This window comes from Globicephala melas, chromosome 9, assembly GCF_963455315.2.
Source record: "Globicephala melas chromosome 9, mGloMel1.2, whole genome shotgun sequence".
Lineage (NCBI taxonomy): Eukaryota > Metazoa > Chordata > Mammalia > Artiodactyla > Delphinidae > Globicephala > Globicephala melas.
This window is the reverse complement of record NC_083322.1, coordinates 67348085-67368986: the sequence shown is the minus strand read 5'-3', so window position 1 is coordinate 67368986 and position 20902 is coordinate 67348085. Positions and strand designations below refer to the sequence as shown.

The 20902-nt window shown below is 34.8% G+C and overlaps 1 protein-coding gene across 1 annotated transcript in view; it reads left to right on the top strand.

Annotated features, from left to right (window-relative positions):
- DGKB (diacylglycerol kinase beta) overlaps positions 1-20902 on the top strand; it is a 901775-nt gene that overhangs the window by 26695 nt on the left and 854178 nt on the right. Inside the window, exon 2 of the mRNA XM_060304680.1 lies at positions 11027-11109. The gene's annotated coding sequence lies outside the window, so the exon portion shown is untranslated. The remainder of the gene's footprint in view (positions 1-11026; positions 11110-20902) is intronic.

Here is a 20902-nt window from a genome sequence, read left to right as displayed (position 1 = left end):
ATCGACAGATGAATGGATAAAGAAGATGTGGCACATATATACAATGTCATATTACTCAGCCATAAAAAGGAACGAAACTGAGTTATTTGTAGTGAGGTGGATGGACCTAGAGACTGTCATACAGAGTGAAGTTAAGTCAGAAAGAGAAAGACAAATACCGTATGCTGACACATATACATGGAATGTAAAAAAAAAAAAAAGTGGTCAGAAGAACCTAAGGCCAAGAGAGGAGTAAAGATGCAGACCTACTAGAGAATGGACTTGAGGATACGAGGAGGGTGAAGGGTCAGCTGGGACAAAGTGAGACAGTGGCATGGACATATATACACTACCAAACGTAAAATAGATAGCTAGTGGGAAACAGCTGCATAGCCCAGATCAGCTTGGTGCTTTGTGACCACCTAGAGGGGTAGGATAGGGAGGGTGGGCAGGAGGGAGATGCAAGAGGGAAGAGATATGGGGACATATGTATATGTATAAGTGATTCACTTTGTTATAAAGCAGAAACTAACACACCATTGTAAAGCAATTATACTCCAATGAAGCTGTTAAAAAAATAATAATAAAATTAAAAAAAAAATAACATACCTAAAGCAGAGGTATGTTTGCAGGTATGGCTTCAATGTGATCAAGTAACCTCAAAATCCTTTTTGGAAAGAAATAGTTTATAATTTTTAAGAAACAGAATAATCATGTTTAGCAAGATTACGTCTCCAAAAATGTAGTTTTTAGGCCTAGAAAATATTGATGCCCAGCCCTTGTTTTAAGATAAAATTTTATGCTCCCCCCTGCTCCAAATTGTTAAAGCCAGTTATTTAAATTCACGTGAATATTCAAGAGATATCTCTGGCATATAGGACTTAAAAGAATGGAGGTACTTTTTTTTTGTTTTTTGGCTGCATTGGGTCTTTGATACTGTGCGCGGGCTTTCTCTAGTTGTGACGAGCGGGGGCTGCTCTTCGTTGTGGTGCACGGGCTTCTCATTGAAGTGGCTTCTCTTGTTGTGGAGCATGGGCTCTCGGTGCGTGGGCTTCACTAGTTGTGCTGCATGGACTTCATTGTTGTGGCTCACAGGCTCTAGAGCGCAGGCTCAGTAGTTGTGGCACATGGGCTTAGTTGCTCCGCGGCATGTGGGATCTTCCCCGACCAGGGATCGAACCCGTGTCGCCTGCATTGGCAGGGGGATTCTTAACCATTGCACCACCAGGGAAGCCCTGGGTGTACTTTTTTTTAAAAGAAAAAGTAATTTTATAGCTATCAAAAGATTAGAAATCCTAGATAAAGTGAAGTTAATACCAAAAGTAAGCTTTTCTGCTTGTATGTCCAATGTGTTTAAATTGATTCAGGTAGTATGTAAGACTCCTCTTTACAGCAATCTAAATCAAGAAACTTTCCACCTTGATGAGCCCATCTTTACAAATGGCCTCAGGTTTTCAACCTCCCACTCCAGACCTTTCTAATAATACATGTTAATAATGTGCAATACTATTATATCATATCCTAGATGCATGACTTCATGTTGTGTTCATTCACATGAAGCATGAACCCTTGTTTTGATTAGATATTCATCAACTACTTTAATGTGTACTTTTGTGTGTGTGTGTGTGTGTGTGTGTGTGTGTGTGGTACGTGGGCCTCTCACTGTTGTGGCCTCTCCCGTTGCGGAGCACAGGCTCCGGACGCACAGGCTCAGCGGCCATGGCTCATGGGCCCAGCCGCTCCGCGGCATGTGGGATCTTCCTGGACCAGGGCACGAGCCCGTGTCCCCTGCATCGGCAGGCGGACTCTCAACCACTGCGCCACCAGGGAAGCCCTAATGTGTACTTTTAAATGAAATCAGTAATCTACTTGAAAGAGAGAGATAAATTTATGTCATGATTTATGAGTAGTAAAATGATACCTTGACTACAGAACAATTGCATCCTGATACTGACATGATGAAAATTGCCACTAACAGCAGAAAAAGATTATAGTATTATTAGAAAAAAAAAGTCGCTGTTACCCAAAATGCCAAGAGAAAAGGCAAGAAAGTATTCCACTACTCTGAGTCAAACAGTGATAATACCTGAAGTATTTACATCAGCTTTCCAGTAATAAGCAAAGTTGCTTATCCATGGCTTTCAATAAAATACACAATTAAAAACCCTGCAAGGTTTAATTTATTTGGCCTAAAGTACAATAACATTTTTGGCCTTCTTTTTATGGTGGAGCTAGTTTAAGTAGATAGCTCATTTAGGCTGAAAAGTTAATGTCAAAAGTAGAACGTACTAGGTGTCTTAAGAGAATAACAAATTTCTCTGAGGATCCTAAGGAAAATTACATAATTGCAATTACATAATTGCAATAGGAATTGAAAAGTTTTTGTTCTTGTTTTCAGCATGAGTTTAAGAGTTGTGTGTCTTACTGGTAATGTTTCGACCAGTAAAGTTGGTGGAATGAGAGCATTGCAACCTGAAGAAACAGTGAAGAATGCCATAGATTTAAGAGGGGGGTCAGATCAGAAAAGAGGAGGAAGTTAGACTCGAAGATTGTGTGTGTGTGTGTGTTCCTGTGTGCATGCAATGGAAATTCAAATAGTAATGTATATTAAAGCAAATAGGAGGAAAGCAGGAGAAAAACACTGATAGGTAAGTCTTAGTTTGAGAGAGTAAATGAATTTCCCCCTCTGTCTTTGGAAGATCAACTCCAAAATAATGTAGAGGTGCACTAGACAAAGGAGAAAATAGAGAACAAATAAATTGGGAGCTGATGCATATTAGTGGCTTCAGAAGAGGTTGGGGTTGGATGTGTAAGTCACTGAGAATGTCACATCTGTAGGTTTTTGTAATAATTTGATGTAGTTTGTTGGAGACAATAAGATCAAGGATAACAAGAAGTCTTTACAAAAAGAATGCTGAAAAAAATAGCATTCATTTCCCATCCATGTATGTTTCAGCTATGCCTAAGGCACTGTGCAAGGACTAGAGATATGAGATATACATAATGTATAGTCTCTCCACTATGAAGCATAATGTTTACTTAGGAAGATGGACAGTTTACTACAAGACAGTGACGTGAATGAGAGAGGTATGAACGGGGTGCTTTGGAAACACAGAAGCACACATGTATACTGGGGGAACATGGAGAGCCCCCCAGAGGGTAAGATAGCAGGTTTTCTTCAGGTGAAGATGAGATTGTGGCTGGATGGAATTTCATGTTAAGCAGTGCTTGCACTGCTGAAACACCCGGAATATAGTTTCTTTAATAGATGGAGTATGTGAGATGAGTCAGGTGAGACACATAATGATCGACCATCAAAACTTGTATATTCAAGAGGTGGGTTTTGCTATTGATATATTTTAAGTAGGGGAGAGACATGATCAGTTTTCATTAAAAAAATCACTTTCAAAGAGTGATAAGTTTGAAAATAGGAAGGCTAATAGGAGTGTGTCCTATCAACCAAAGGTCAGCAGCTAGCGATTGGATTAAGACAGAGGAAGTGTGCATAGAGAGAGGAATAGATTCAAAATGATGATTATGATAAGGACGATGGTGCTGATGATAGTGTTGCTGATGAGGATGGTGATGCTGTTTCTGCTGCTCTTGCTGATGATGTTTACAGATAACACTTTAAGTACTTATTATTTGATCTGTTTGGTGGCAAATTTATTACGTAAATCATATCACATAATCCTATGACAGCCATATAAGGTTAGACCTATTTTTATCTTCACTTGAAAAAAAGAGGAAATTAATCTTTACAAAGTTTGAGTAACTTGTTCAAGATTTTAGAAACACTAAAAATTAGAGCTGGCTTTTTAATCAGGCAACCTAAAGCCGCTGCTTTAGGGTCACTTTATTATTTCATGTCTCACCAAATACTTAGGAGTTAAAATGGTCAACTGGATGGTAGGGGATAAGTTGAATTAGGGAAGAATCTAGGATTTCTCCCAATATTGTAACTTAGGTAAATAGGATAATGGTAGTCCCATTTATTGAGGCAGATTGTTGGTAAAAATACCAGATTTGCTCAACTAGTATTAGTTTGGGGAAGAAGTGGCTAGTAAGATCTAAGCTGAAAATAAATTTGGATTTTTCTGTCTAGAGAGATAACCAAATCACACATTTTCTAAAGAGAGACTGTAGGGTGAAGAAAAATATTTTGCAGGTGTGCATAATAGGACCAGGAACTGACCATTACTGTATTGACAATATATTTTTTGGGTTTTCCTAGTCTTCCTTTTTTTCAGTGGCATGTGATTTTTTCTTATTCTATTGGTAATTTAATTTATTTTAAAAATAATCTGAAGGAATTTAACTCAACATTGCTTTATGAGTAGCTTTACTAGTAGCTGCAGCGTTAAGGACAAAATTGTTATCCAAATCCCTGAGACCTATATGTTTTCAAAGAACACATATTTGAAGAATAACTTCCCCAGGATAATGACGATAATGCCTTCTCATCCTGCAGTTCCACCTGAAATAAAAGATCCCTGCCCCTTCTCATCTAATTTTGATGCTCATCCCTGCTTTTGTACTGAAATGCTGTAATAAGGGTGCCATCTCTAATTTTTACATCTTTACTAGCTTTCATGTGTGAGGAGGTGGACTGATAATTATACCTGTCACTTCTTTCATGAGCATCAATTTTCATGTGAAAAAAGAAAAACAACTGAGAACATCCCTTGAAAAATACCTCAAGTACATGTAATTTTTTCCTTGTAACAAATTTATACATTATGATGATTTTTATTATTAAAATTTTTGGTGATCAGTCTATAAAAGAAGAAAACCAGTGCTTTATCAGGTAATCTTTCCATCATGCTAAAAACCTAAAGAGACTGATAACTAAGATTCAAAACTTGCACAGGAAAACCAATAATTCTGAAGTTTTACTTGAATGGCTTCTGGCATTATCAGGAACACCTTTTTGGCAGTGTAGCTAAAGGATTGTGCATCCCTGCAAGCTTGATAATGACATTCTGTCACCATGGAGCACAGAGGGTGAACCACCTGGGGGGAAAGATAATGTCTTATCCTAAATGGACAGCGAATGAGATACTTAAAAGTACAGCCAGTGAAATGTGTTACTGGAACAAGGTCTATACAAATTTGCTTGAGTCCTCCGGTTCATTGATTTGTTTATGGAGGTGTCTTAGATTAATATATCCTTTACTGCTGTTGCTGAGTATAGATTGAAGACATATTGAACACATCTTATTTGGTGAGAGTTCCCAGAGGGAGTATCAGAATTAGCAGCCTCCATCAATAATATCTGAGGGTATCCTGCTTGAGTTTCAAAAAAAAGTTAATTGTATAGTAATTGCTTCACTGATGTTTTTATGTTGCAGCCAGTTCTGAATGTCAGTAATTTACCCTGAAGAAACAAACAAAACCACATGTCCTTAACATGGCCATGACTGTCTGTCTCATTTATGTGTAATTTAGCTGTGTCTAAACAAAGTAAATGAAGAATTAAGCAATTAAGGAGGGAATTTGTTTTCCACCAGCCAGACTGGATTACCACATTGATTCTCCACCTCCATTTCCTATGAGTATAAGTGAAAACACAAATTAAAAGTGAAGCACATATTATACAATTTGTAATCTTGCATTTGAGAAGAAAGCTGTTTAAGATAGAGTAGGCAATGATATTAACAGTCCTAGAGGAGAATAAGTACAGCTCAACATATGTACTTGTCCTTTAAATGAGGAACTGTGAGAGAACGGGTATTTTCAATAAAATTTTTCACATAAGTATTCGGATGTAGATTTACCAGAATCTAACAAAAACATTGAAAAATCGAGTTAACTACAGAGCCTATGAAATGAGTCTAAAATGAAAAAATACAAAAATCAGTAGGAACGCAACAAACACATTTAAATATACTACAATGCTCATATCCCTAACTAGTTAGTAAAAGAGAACATTTACTGTATTCACCACATCATATATATTTCAACGTAGTAGGAAATTATTAATGACACAACAGATGAAAATTTCAGTGACTCAGGTTTTCTTCAACATATCACCTTATAATTTAACTATCACAGTGATACACCTATGGCCAGGTGGCTAAAAATTGTAATGATTTGCAGTTTATAGCTGGAAATTACAGAATATAATAATATAAACATTTAGAATTATTTAAAAATTATAATCTCTACTACGGATTTAATTAATGTACATTGATGACGATAATTGGACACTTAGTTACACTTACTAAAAGTACGGCTGTGTACACACCTATCAAACCGTATCTCATTTCACCATTGGGATCTCTGTGTTCTTCTTACTGTTCAGTTTACTTTACAGAATGTTTGCACCAATTCACACTCTCATTTTTATCATGCAGGACACAGTGGATTATGCTGACTTAAAAAAAAAGCCAAAATCTCAGATTAAAACTAGATTTATTTCTCATTCATAATGCATTTCCTTGGTGGGTTACTGAGGCTTTTCCTCTAGCTCTCCTCACTAGCAGCCCAGGCTAGTAGGGAAGTGGCCAGCATCTAACCCATGCTTTGACAAATCACAGCCCACAGGCCACATACAACATGCTGTTTCTGTAAATACATTTTTATTGAGATTCAGCCATACCCATCTACTTACGTATTCTTTCTGGCTAATTTTAACTAAAATAGCACAGTAAAATACTTGCATCGGAGACCCTAAAGCCTGCCAAGCCTAAAATATTTGCTATGTGACCCTTTTCGGAAAGTTTATTGACCCCAATCTAGTACATTTCTTTGGCTGACTGTGGTAAATGGAAAGAAATTGGGTCTGGTGAGCCGTTCTCTGGCTCTTAAAGTTTAATTCCTAAATTGATTGAATTTCATCACATTTTATCTTTTAAGCACGGGATCATATGTTCTATTTACTTTGACTTATTCTCAGTTTAGCAATATCTGCCTATTAATTTTATACTGTAAGGACAGCTAAACTGAGGATAAAAAAGTTGGATCATGTTATTTTTCCCCTGGAATATTTCAGTCTTTAGTTTTTTGTCTCATGATATTGGATACTGATGAGAAGTCTAGTCTGATCAGACTAGTCTGATTTTCAGACTAGTCTGATTTTCTCTCTCCCACTCCCCACAGCCTCTCTCCCTCTTACTTTTGCGTGCAGTGACCTGAAAAATTATTTTCTTATCTTGAAAATAACAGCATTTTAACCAGGGTGTGTCTCAGTGTATAATGTTTCCTCAATAATCCAATCAGTTTTTTTTAGTAACACCACATGCCTTTTCAATATACTTATTTAATTCTTCCTTCATTGGAAGAAAATGTTATTTTGTCATAGCCTTTAATAATTTTTTTCTCTTCCATGTGTTGGGTGGTCTACCAAAGAGAGACAGATTATCCTGATAGTGGATAATCTGTGTCCTCCTTACCCACTATATTCTTTCTAGTTGTCTTAATTAGTTCTTTTTCCACTGTTTGGCATTCACTGTAATTTTTAAGTCCTTTCTCTGTGCCATTTTATTTCAGCCATTTTTATTCACTTTCTTGTCTCAGGCTCATTGCTTTTGTATTGTAGTATTGTTGGCTTGGTTCATGATTTTGTTCCTGTAAGTCTAAAATCCTCCTACTCATTTAATTTGGCACTTTAATCATCTCATGTTTAATATCTCATTTCATTAAAAATATGCTGTCTTTAAATTCTTCTGTGGAAACAACCATAACATTAGTAGGGTTATTTTTGTGTGTCTGGGTTTTGTTTAATCTCAAAATTGACTATTTCATCACTCTGTGGTCTTTAGTTTACCTTCTTAGAGTGTTGTGAGTAGATGTCATTCTGCCTCTTTTCTCCTTTCACTCATTTCTAACTCGAACAATTTTATTAATGTTTTGTTTTCCTGATACGGTATGGTTAAATTCTCCTTAATTCTCTTTACTACATTATCTAAGACTTGTTTGTATCTAACATTTTATTTGAGGGATATGAATTGTATGTCCTCTTTGGTGTTCCAAGAGCCTGAGCATGGGCCAGTGTTTGTGTAGGGGAAGGTGGGAGTGGGTTAGGGTCAACAGTGCTACGTTAGAACTATGTATTCAGTTTGGGAACTGGCAGTTTGTCAGGAGTTCTGTTACAGGGCTTACACCACCTGGTTGGAATATGTTCTGTCCTTTCTTGAGATATTTTTGAGCTTTGAATTCTTCCCCAGTGCATTTGGATCCTTTTGCTTCTGGAAAACACACAACCCAGATATCCTCGTCAATTAATTTTGTTAGTTTTTGAGTTAGGAAATTCCAGGATCAGCCAGTCTTTACTCTGTCACATTAGTTAGGATGTTAAAAACTATTACAAGTGTCTTAATTTTGTCAATTTTAGAAATGCCTCAGATTACTTTTGGAGGAAAGCAATATATAAATAATAAATGATAGAAATGTTAGCCCTGTATAGCTGGTTGTCTCGTATAAAACCTCTATCAGTAGTTGGAGTGTGGCTTCACGTTATGCCAACAAAACATTTTGAATGAAATTTAAACAAAGCCTCTTAAACAGATTTCTAACATAACTCTTTTTTTCTTTTATAATCCATTACATTGCTTGATATGAAAGTGGCAGGAGTATTAGCTGGCAAGGTGATACATAATTATTATTGAGAGTACAGAATGGAATCAGATAGACTTGGGTTCAAACTTGGTTGTTTCTGACCAATGGAATGACTTTGGGTGAATCACTTTACCTCTCTGATCTCTAGTTTCCTCTTACATTATCCATATCATTGGTTTGTTGTGACTTCAACTGTAGGTGAAGTACCTGGTATAGTCTGTCATAGAATATCCTCAATGAATAGTAGTTATTACCGTTAGTTAATAATTTACAGTTTTATTCAATTTAATAAAAGCATAAAGTGACAACTATACTGTGGCTTTGCCATAAATGTAAAAATACATAGATTTATATCAATGTTGTAGCTACATCTTGCCACAGTAAGATATGAAGAATAATTTTTGAGAAATTTGGAGACCTGGAAAAAAGTGTGTTTAAAGATTTTTCCATATGTTTTCTTAGTATAGTAGAACTGAAATAGTTCAAATAAATCTCATCTATATTAGAAGGTAAACGATTCTTCAATTATTTAATTTTCAGTTATTTTAAAATAACTTGATTCTCATTTATTGTGATTCTTTCCCATTTGGAATAGTAATTACAGTTAAAAATCTCATAATAATTTTATATATATTTTAGTTATTTAGAAAACGGAAATGTTAACAAAATGTCTTTTGGAGTCACATGCTTTCCAGCTTTTCTTCTTTGGTAGTCAGTTCTCTCATATCTTCTTTGGTGAGAGAAACCTCCACTTGCGACTTATGAATGAACAAGTGAAGTACATGAATTGATAAATGTAAATTAAATTAACTGAGTTTATTGACTGTTGATCTTTTCAAAACCCTCAACATCTACCAAAGAAAATAATTTATAAAAAGCCCCACATGTTTGGATAGAGCAGTCTTCTGCCAAAACAAAACAGTAATGGTTAATAATGTTACATTTTTCTTAGAGCATTTTTTAGTTTCCTACAAGATAATCAGAGAAAAGACAGTTTTTCATATACTGGTTATGGGTGATTCATGTTTTCTTCCTTAGATTTATTTGTTACTTCTACATTTTAAAAAATCAATAGAAAACATTTTAAAAATCAAAAGCAAAGTTAATTTAAAACTTTTTATGGGAAAAGTACACTTAAAAATCAGAACATTTGATTTACAGAAACCTTTGATTTTACAGAGAAAAAGCGTTTTATAAACAAACCCCACCTAATTACGTTATTTCAGTGTTCATAAGAATTATGTTTGTCTATTTATTCACTTATTATTTTATTTTGAATTTTTACCTTGTTTTTAGATATTGACTTTCCACTTGTATATACATCAACAAATCCACTTGAATTCTTACAGTATACACCCAGTGATCTACTAAATCAAATTCAGAAGGACAACTGCTATGAAATTTTGGTAGATTTTGTTGAACTTTAATTGCCTTTTTAGTATGGCTGTGGATCTCTAGGCCTGTGACCTTTAATCTGTTGTGTAAAACAGGAATACTACTTTACCTTCATATTTACAATTTCCTGTAAATTTTTTCCTGAAAATAACTTATTTCTGCCTAATATTGCAATCATAAGGTTTTGTTCATTATAAAGTGTTATTCATAATTTTATTGAGGAACTTATTTTCAGGATTCTAATAAATCATTGTTTCCATACAGAAAAGTTTTATAGGCAGTTCTTAATCCATAAGTGCAGATTTTTCAAGGTGAATAACTTAACTCCATAAGTGCAGATTTCACAAAGTGAGATAACCTGTCTTTAACCCTCTGAGAAATGCTTCCAAGTGATAATAGTCCACCCTTTGGTATTATTCTGCCAATATGTGTCACTTGTCTTGAAGCACTAGGTTCTACTAAGGATGTGCTACCCGTGGCAGGTTGACCTTTCACAGGGCAGTTGAGCTTCTTTAAAAATGCAATCACTATATATTAAGCGGTATAAATAGAGATAATGCATACCTGGTGATCTAGAGGGTCTTCAGATTTTTTCATTACTTCTGTCTTTGTCTTTTCCCCCACTTTCAGAAACTGTAACATATTAAATGCATTCCATGATGGAGAAGTTAGAAGCAGCGTTCTCATAGCAATTACCCATTGACTTTAGACTTTGACACTAAGGATAGAACTGAGCCCAACTTATGGGACTAAATACAACCTTTCATATTGCATATCTTCAACAAAACATAACCCAAAATACAGAATAAACAAAATAAACCCAAAATACATCATCAGAAAATTAACATACAGTAATCCATTTTATAGATCCAAGAGCCATTGCCCTTTGAAGGATCAAGTAATCACTGTTTTTCCCATTCTTTGTCTCCCTCATAGGACAATTATGGTGTCGTACTTGGAAAAACCAGAACCCTGTCTAAAATGGCTTATGGCATTTAATAATATAAATCTCCATTTTCAGTGCTTGCATAAATCTAATGATTTTTTTCTCTTGAGCAAAGAGACTTTAATGCCTTCCTGGTGTGTTTTGCAGAGCACTGGATCAACATCACACATGGAATATATTTGTAAAGAGACAGACAGAATTATGTCATACCCAGAAGGGATAATAATCAGGTAACAAGCCTGCATTTGCTGTATTAATCATATTTTTGTGACTAAGAGAATTAAGAATAGAGTTGGTTATTATACTCAGGTTGACCTTGTTCTCAGTCTCCGGTTTTAGTGTGGCAAATCTGTTGCCCTGTGTCACTGATAAAGTAAGGCTAGTAATGCTTAATACCTCCTCATTGGCTTAGGACTTTGCTTTGGAAAGTAAAATTTCACATTTCGCATGTTACTTGAAAATTTTTATGTTATTCAGGTGCTAATGACTCTGCTGGCAAAGAAAACTAAGGCATACTCTCTTATGATTTGAAAAAGATTTTAAGTGAATAATTGCGTTAATATTTTAAGTCAATTGCACTTCATATTTAAATCATAGGATTTAGGGTTATTAGCATTAAGAAAACTTAAAATGTAGATCTTAGGGGTATTAGGATTGAGGGAAATGATAAAATGGAATTATAAGGAGAAATCTCATTTTGGGTAAGATAATGTTACACCTGGTAAAAGATAATTTAGTAAATATTTTTGGGTACAATTTAGCATTCAATAGCAAATGAGAGTGACTGGAAATGTCATGGTTTATTAATAAGCTTTTGGGATAAATTTGGTGGAATAAACATATAAAACAGGGTGGTTGCAATACTCGTCAACAAACTATCAGTTGAACTAGAGTTATAAGCACTGCACTAATAAAATATTAATCATATTTGTTAATCTAAAGTCATATAATAGTGATGCTCATAGTTGATAAAACTCAAAAGCGTTTGAAAAGCCATGGATGAAGAGTCTTCCTATTAAGAGATGGTCAGTTTCCTAAACGATGCCTCATTGCAAAGCAGTTGCACATGTCTGTCAATGTCAGCTTGCATAGAGAGAAGAATACAGAATGGGGTAGAACCTGTGTAGACTTTATAGCCATTTCTCATTTTTCTTGTTAACAGAACTCCAACTCTGCACAGGCACTGAATAGCCATATACTAAAGAGAAGGTCATATATTTCAGAATGTACATACCAGGGGCTAATTTTGTTCAGCTAAGCCTATGATTATAATTCAGTTTTCATGCTGATGGCTCAAACATGTGGTTCACTTCTGGCTCAGTAGAGATGAGGAAAAATCTGCAAGGAGGATTCTGGAAAAGACTGTTATTCTCACTGATATCAAGGAAAAGTAGAGGCAAAATAAAAGTCTTCTCTCTGATGGATTCTTTTGTGACACCTGAAATTTTGGCACTCATTTTGGGAACATAAGTTGAGCCAGCATAAAAGAATTGGTCAACATACCTGTAGGCAGAGAAAAAGCATAGAAAGACTGACTCATTATGATGTTATGTATCCACTAAATAAGGCAGTCATTCTGCCTCTGATCTTTTTATATGCAATATGAAATTTCTATACTGCCAAGTTAGCTTGGTTTGGTTCTTCTCTAACTTCCATATAGTTGATGCTCAGTATTCAATATATTGAAGCAGTTATTTGTGTTAGACATTCTTTCTGAGTGGATTTGAAAGCATTGGAAGTTTATATCAGTGGCATGGGTATGTAAATTAGGGTTGCATTCATCCAAGTGTATAGGACAACTTTTAGGTAATATTATTCAAGTTTAGAGCAGAGAGGACCTAAGATAACATTTCCTGAATTTTCTTTCCATCTCACCATTTTACAATGAATACAGTGAACTCCAGAAATGTTAATTGGCTTACCAAAGATAGCCTAGCTTTCTGTATTTAGAACTTTATTTAGATCTATGTTTAAATACTTGTCTTTATTCCTGGATCAATTTTCTTTACATTATACTATGCTTTATCTTGAAGCTTAGGAACTAAATCAAATGTCTGATTTTAATTATTGCCTCAAAACCTTATAATGTAGTTGAGTCTTCTTTAAAAACCTTGGTGGTATTTATGAATTTTCCATATTAACCAACAGCCTGGGCTTAACTATTGGTGTTGGCTAGTCACTGTCCATGGTGCTATCGTAGTGGAAAGAAGAAAAGAACTTCCTAATAATGACTTGATTCTTACTTTTTGATATTAGACAGTCATATTCCTATGGTATCATTTATATTAAATTTATATGCTAATTATTGCCCATTTTAAAAATAACTTATTCACTGTATTTGTCTTGAAATTAAGATTTTTAAATTGTCTTTATTGTATTGGTAAGAGTTTAGATGAATTTCTTCTCAGATTCTATATGGTCGGTCTGTAGTAGAATAGTTTAAAATTATAACAGGATAATATAGAAATTACGTGATTGAGTTTTACTTAGATGTTTACGGCAGTGGTTTAGAAGTGGTGATTTAATATGTTTTCTTTAATTTTTTTCACATGTATATTGACATCTCATGCTGCCATAAATGAATTATTCATATTAAGTTTAAGGAAAGTTACATACTTTCCTCAAAGTATTGTAATTTCCTTACCGAGGCCAATGAGACATATATGATCTAGCCTCCCTAGCCTCTTTCATGTCCTCCTAAGCTCCTCCTTTATTACTTGTTCCAGCAACAATTGCCTTCTTGCTGTTCCTGAAATACACCAGCATGCTCTCGTTTACAGTCTTAACTCTAAATTTTTCCCCCTCATAGACGGCTCTTTTCTTCAAGTATGCGAGGACTCACTCACCTCCTTCCTTCTGGTATTAGTTAAAATGTCACTTTCTCTGAATAGATGGCAAAAAACAGAGAATTAAAATTGATTAAAAATATTGACAACATTGTTATAAGTCATATGATAAAAGGCCCAATAAACTGTTTTCATAAACCCCCTAAATTGTTTTCATGTTGCTGATAATAGATGCACCATAAGTGCTTCTTTGAGCCTAATAGCACAGAACAGCTCTCTTTGTAGTTATTTATTCAGCTCAAGTATGAGGAATTTCATGTATAGTTTTTCATTTATACAATTCGATATGAGAACCCACTTTAGAGATAAAGAAGAGGACAAGGTAACTTTCCCAAAGCTGCTTGGCTTGTAAGTAATATAACTGGGAGTATACATGTTTTTAAATAACAGAGATATTTTAATTTCTAAAAAGCATAATATTTATTTTAAAAATTTATAAAAGTTATGATTGAACTTTCCTTCTCTTCAGCAAATTTTATGCTTTTTTTCTTTTTTTGGTAAGAGCATTTTAGTGCTTTTCAAAAATAGGTTACATTATTTTGCTTCAAAATGTTTTCTCTTTTTTTCTTAAACTATTTTCAAGATAGAAGAATCTTTATCCAGTCATATGCAAAATTCAATAAAGCATAACTTTACATAAAAATGTAGAATTTTGGGATTTCCCTGGTGGTCCAGTGGTACAGAATCCGGCTTACAGTGCAGTGGTTGTGGGTTCGATCACTGGTCAGGGAACTAAGCCCACGTGCCACAACTGCTGAGCTCGCGCGCCTCAACTGGAGAGCCCACATGCTGCAAACTACAGAGCCAATGTGCTCTAGAATCTGCACACCACAACTAGAGAAGAGAAAACCCGCACACCACAAGTAGAGAGAAGCCGGTGCACCGCAACGAAGAGCCCATGCCGCAACAAAAGAGATCCCTCATGCCTTAACGAAGATCCCCCATGCCGCAACTAAAACCCTACACAACCAAAAAATAAATAAAAATAAGTATGTTTTTAAAATGTAGAATTTTATGTCATCCAGATCTTTAAAAATCTACAGAATTTAAGCCAGTATTGTTGAGTCCCATAAACATTGAAGTTCTCACCTTGACCCTGGACTCCAGCTCAGTTTCAGATATGGCTCTATTTTTTGTAAAGGATATGAGCAAGACAATGATTTAAAAGAGAATACACTGCAAGAATCTCTAATAATCCTAAAAGAGGCATTAAGTAAACCATGAAGATCATGTCTGAGTATGACCCCAGTGGATCCAAGAAAAGATTCATGGTAACATGGGAAATTTTGAGTATCTCAGTTTCACATGAGCAAAGTGGTAACAGCCCAGATAATTTAGAAACATCAAATGAATTGAATCAACTGACTTCATTAAAGCATGACAAGTTTATACTCTGATAATTCAAGTTTTTCATTAAAATGACTTACATTAGTCCATGACCATGTATTCTGTTTGCCCACAAATGTAAATACAGTTATTTGAAACTCTGTTATTTATGAAGCCGGAAGTAAACTTTTTTTTTTTTGCGGTACGCGGGCCTCTCACTGTTGTGGCCTCTCCTGTTGCGGAGCACAGGCTCTGGACACGCAGGCTCAGCGACCATGGCTCAAGGGCCCAGCTGCTCCAGGGCATGTGGGATCTTCCCGGATCGGGGCACGAACACGTGTCCCCTGCATCGGCAGGCGGACTCTCAACCACTGCACCACCAGGGAAGCCCTGAAATAAACATTTTTAAAAATCAAAATGAAGAAGAGTGCTTGAAAGGGAATTAAAAAAAAAAAAAACTTAGAGAATTATGATACTGGGGCAAGTAGGGAAATAAAAGGAGGAGTGGTGGAGATTTTTTTATAGGAAAGAATTACTGAGGAGCATATGCATAGGTGAAAACAAGTGTTGTTTTCCTAAATTCCATCATTATTTGCTCTGAGAGCCAGTTAACAGTAGTTCTTCCACATATCTACCTGTTTTGACACATTGCCTGTTGAATAAGCCAGATATGAGCCAGATAAATGGTTTTCTGACCACGATTCTGCTGGCTTGGGTGTAATTGCCCTGCCACAAAGTGTTTATATACTTCATTCTACACTTTCCTTTTTCTGCAGCCTCTTAACCTTCCTGCTTCAGTTTGCAATAGTGGTTGATGCTAAAATATGTAGCCCTGAGGAGACAATCCCAAAATGAATAAGACAGTCGGAGCCTGATACCATCAAGTAAAACAGACTCCTAATACTTGAGTTGCCTCAGTCTAAATGTAATGAAGCTTGCAGCTTGTCCTAAAATAAAAATTTAAAAAACTGTTTTTTAAAACCTGTATTAAACTGACTAAAAAGGAAAATGGCTTGATTATTCTGATAGGATATTGGACAGAAAATGTTGCCCAGGACATGGTCTCTCTGTCTATTAGCACTGATGGCAAAATGACCTTCTCTTTGACTTAAGAGATCATGTGTCTCAACTTGATGCTTCAATAATTTCTCATCTACCAGTACTTAATGGTGTTCCCAGAGTCTCCCAACATTACTAGAACAGTGTAGGTGAGACCAGGTAGATATTGAATGGGAACTGACATTTTAGTAAAATCTTTAATACCACTCAGACCTAGCTAGCTATAAAAATACCTTTTCCTTTCTTTTCATCTCTTTTGCCTTTTCTTTTTCTTTTGCATTGTCATGAGAAAAGCTGAGATCACTTAAGTCCATGAATAGAAAAGCGTTCTGACTTCTCTAATTTACAGAACATCATACTTTTCTGATTTTCTTCTTCTCTGACTTTTTCTTCTCAGCTTTTTTTTTCTGATTCCTGTTCCTTATTTTACTCTCTAGATGGAATATATTTGGCTATGTTTTGAATCTTTCTCTTTTCTATATACATAATAATGTATACATGATATTTTCTCTCCATATGCAATGTGTCATCTCTGTATAATGCATCTCTATATTCATAGTATATCTTTTCTACGTACACACAAATGTATCACTCATTAATATGCTATTGAAAAATAAAGGAATATTTAATTATAGCCAAACAGATTCATGACATATTAGTTTCTAAAAACTTGGAAAACAATTGTGATCAATCAAATAGCATGTTATATAATAGAGAATATGCTTTCTGATATTAAGATTGTTTATATTTTAAGAGGTTGGACAGTAATTTTTTATCATTATTATTATCTTATGCTATTTATTTCATTTTCTATATATGTATACATATATAGCATATGTATATCATAATTCACATATATTTGTATACAGTAGAATAGCAAAAATATTATTCTTAAAACATAATAGATCAATGAATAAAATGATTCTTAAAATTTTTACACATTACCCCATTGTTTATTTAGCTGATTTTTAGATACAGATTTTAGCCGTTTTTTAGATACAGATTTTATTAGACTCAATGGATATTCTGTGGCAGTTATGATGGAATGATAAGGGATTAAAATTTTTACCAATGTATCATGTGTTAATCATATTTTGTGGTTCAAATGATCAAAATCACTAAGTTAAAATATTTCTCATTAAATATACTCATCACCTGACTATATTTTCTGTAACTCTCCTACACTACTTTGGCCTTTTCCAAAGAGTTGTAATTGGAGCTATAAATTGGAATCAAGCTAAAATAATTTATTGCTTAAAATGGTGTATCAACTTTCTTTGGACAATCTAATGCTGAATTATCAAATACATGAAAACTCAATGGCTTAAAACAATAAGCATTTATTAGACCATGAGTCTGCAGTTCAGTGATTTAGCTGGGGTTAGCTGGGGAGTTCTGTTCATTTTGGCTGGACTTACTCTCAAGTCTGGGAATCAACCAGCTATAAACTGATGTAGGCTGGCTATGGGAAAACTGGTGCAACTGACTCTGCTCCATGTGCCCTTAAATGTCTGGGTTGAGCATATTCTCTTAGTGAGGACAGACATGCAAGGGCACAATTGAAAGCTTGGAAGTACTTCTCAAGTCTCTGTTTTTAAAACACTTGCTAATATTCCACTGGCCAAAGCAAGTTTTATGCCCAAATCCATAGTAAGGGTGGGAGAGTACTGTTTGGTTTTAGGTCAAAAGACATGGACACTGGGTGGGGAGGAGAATAAGGTCAATAATGAAAACAGTCTACCACCTATGGTATGAACACATTGGATACTACTGTAAGGGATTATAATCATCTGTGGAACATATTAACCTAAACATACATAATATCTCTCCCTCAAAAATTCTCATTCAGAGTGTTCAAAAATCCATACAGATGATTGAAATGTATAATCTGATTGGGAATCTCTAGCCTAATAAAATTAATACCAAGAGATGTGGTGTGGCAATTTGATTGGCCTTAAACAGAATATACTTAGATTTTTGGAATTGTCAAGCAGTTTACCAGATTCAGGGCATCCACAAAAATTTTAGGAGAAGTAAGCCATGGATACAAGGGAAACTTTCTTCCTTATGGCTTGTGATTTATCCCCTGTGCTTTTCAAAATATAAAAATCAAGAACAGTAATATATCTAACATCAATAAAATGTTCCTCCTAGATGCCTTGTTTCATGTTTTCACTTGGTTTTACTACCTACTTCATTTTATTATCCAGACTTCCCAAAGGATCTGTCTTCATTCTATGACTTGCTCTGATTCAATAGAGTATTCTAATAATAACTTTGTAATAAACTCTAACTCAAGCCTGTGCCACAAAATAAATTTACCTTTAGTATTTTAGTGTCATTCGAATTAATAATATGAGAATGTTATTTTCCAATTCCATCATAAAATGTTATTTTAGTACAAATATCTTGGTATGCCAGAAGTCAGGTTGAAAATACAGAAATAAGAAAAATATATGTGAAAATTGATTTATGAATACACATAAATATATGCCAGGATTCTACTAAGTTTTAACATAGGAAAAAAAACATAGACTCTTTTCTCTTTTAATTTTTCCATTTTTTAATGTACTTCATTTACTGGCTTTAAAATAATCTATCATCAAGAAACTTCAATTCTTATGAAAAAATAAGGTTATTTTTCGTGGTCAAGAATATTATTGGTGTAGTTCCAGTTTTTGCCTATTTTTGCTTTTGTTGCCTGTACCTTGGTGTTTTATGTGTGAAATCATTGCCAAGATGCCGTGAAGCTTTTCTGCCTGCGTTTTCATCTAGAAGCTTTATAGTTTGGGGAGTTATGTTTAAGTCTTTAATCAATTTTAAGTTGATTTTTGTTTATGGTGGAAGATCAGGGTCCAATTCCACTTTTATGCATGGGAATATACATTTTTCTAAACACCCTTTATTGAAGAGACCAGCCTTTCCTCATTGTGCACTCTTGGCACCCTCATCGAAGATCAGTTGACCATATGATGTGTGGATTTATTTCTGGGTTTTCTGTATTCTGTTCCTTTGGTCTGAATGTCTTTCCTTATGCTAATACCATACTGGTTTAATTACTGTAGCTTTGTAATATATTTTGAAACAAGGACGTGTGATGCCTTCAACTTTTTCCTCCCTTCTCCCGGTTTTTGGGTTATTTGGGTCTTTTGTGCTTCCAAATACAGATTAGATTGTTTTTTTCTGTGTCTATAAAAAATGCCATTGGGGTTTTGATAAGGATTGCATTGAATCTATAGATTGCTTTTGGTAGTATGGACATTTTAACAATATTAAATATTCCAATCAAACTAAAAATCTTCACCACAGAAAAAGAAACAATCAATAGATTGAAACAAGTAACAGTAGCATTAAAAAATGAACTAAGAATTTGAATAGACATGTTTCCAAAGAAGAAATACAAATGGCCAACAGGTTTATGAAAAGATGGTCAACATCGTTAATCATTAGGTAAATACAAATCAAAACTACAGTGAGGTATCACTTCCTACCTGTTAGGATGGATATTAAAGGAAAAAGACAGTAAGTGTTGAGGATGTGAAGAAATTGGAACCCTTGTACCAGTTTGCATCTTTTGGAATGCAAAATGGTGAAGCCACTATGGAAAACAGTATGGAGGTCCTTCAAAAGATTAAAAATAAAACTACCTCATGATCCAGCAATCTCACTTCTGGGTATTTATCTAAAATAATTGAAATTAGGGTCTCAAAGAGATAGTAGCACTCCCATATTGTAGCACTATTCACAATAGCCAGATATGGAAACCAATCTATCCATCAGTGAATGATTGGATTAAGAAAATGTGGTATAAACACACAATGGAATATTATTCAGCCTTAAAAAAGAAGGAAATTGTGCAATATGTGAAAACATGGATGAATTTTAATGATGTGCTAAGTGAAATAAGCCATCCACAGGAGGATAAATACAGCATGATTACATTTTTATGAGATATCTAAAGCAGTCAAACTCACAGAAGTAGGGAGCAGAATGGTGGTTGCCAGGGACAGGAGGGAAGAGAAAATGGGAAGCTTCTAACCAATGGGTATGGAGTTTCAGTAATGCAAGCTGAATACATTCTTGAGACCTGCTGTACGCTTTCATGCCTAGAGTTAATAATATTGTATTATACACTTAAAAATATATTAGGATAAATCTCATGTTAATTTATACAGTAATTACCACAGTATAATAAAATAAAAAATAATATTATTGGGTAAATTAGAATTAAATGCCATATTTGAAGAAGCTATTTAAATGCATGATCTACAAGTCCTGGTTTCAGAAAGATGGACCAGAGAAACTCTAAAGTGCTTGAGACATGTTTCCTGGCACCATCTTCCGTCACCTTTTTGGAGGCTGAAGCCAAGACTCATAGCTTAAAGGGTGGGATGTTGATTGTCAATGTGTTACTAATCAAAAGCTGAGCCCCCAGATTTCCAAACCAGACATATTTGCAAAACCATTGCAATTTCTTGTTTTTCTTCCTGTACCAGCTATTCATCTCACACTCCTGAAAAGCAATGCATGACTTCATTCATTATGATCTATGCTTCGGTTTGAACAGTTCAGGAATATTCATCAAGATTTGCCATTAATCAGTTAAAGATGTTCATAAACAAAGCCAATGAATAATTCATATAAAATCAAGTACATGTGCTCTCATGATGAATAATCATGAACTGATCTGGAATTTGTTAATGACTTATGAATATTTATCTCTCGATGGTACTCCTGTGCAATTAACAATTCCATGAAAACTGCCTCCTTTTAGATTTCACCTTGTACTTTT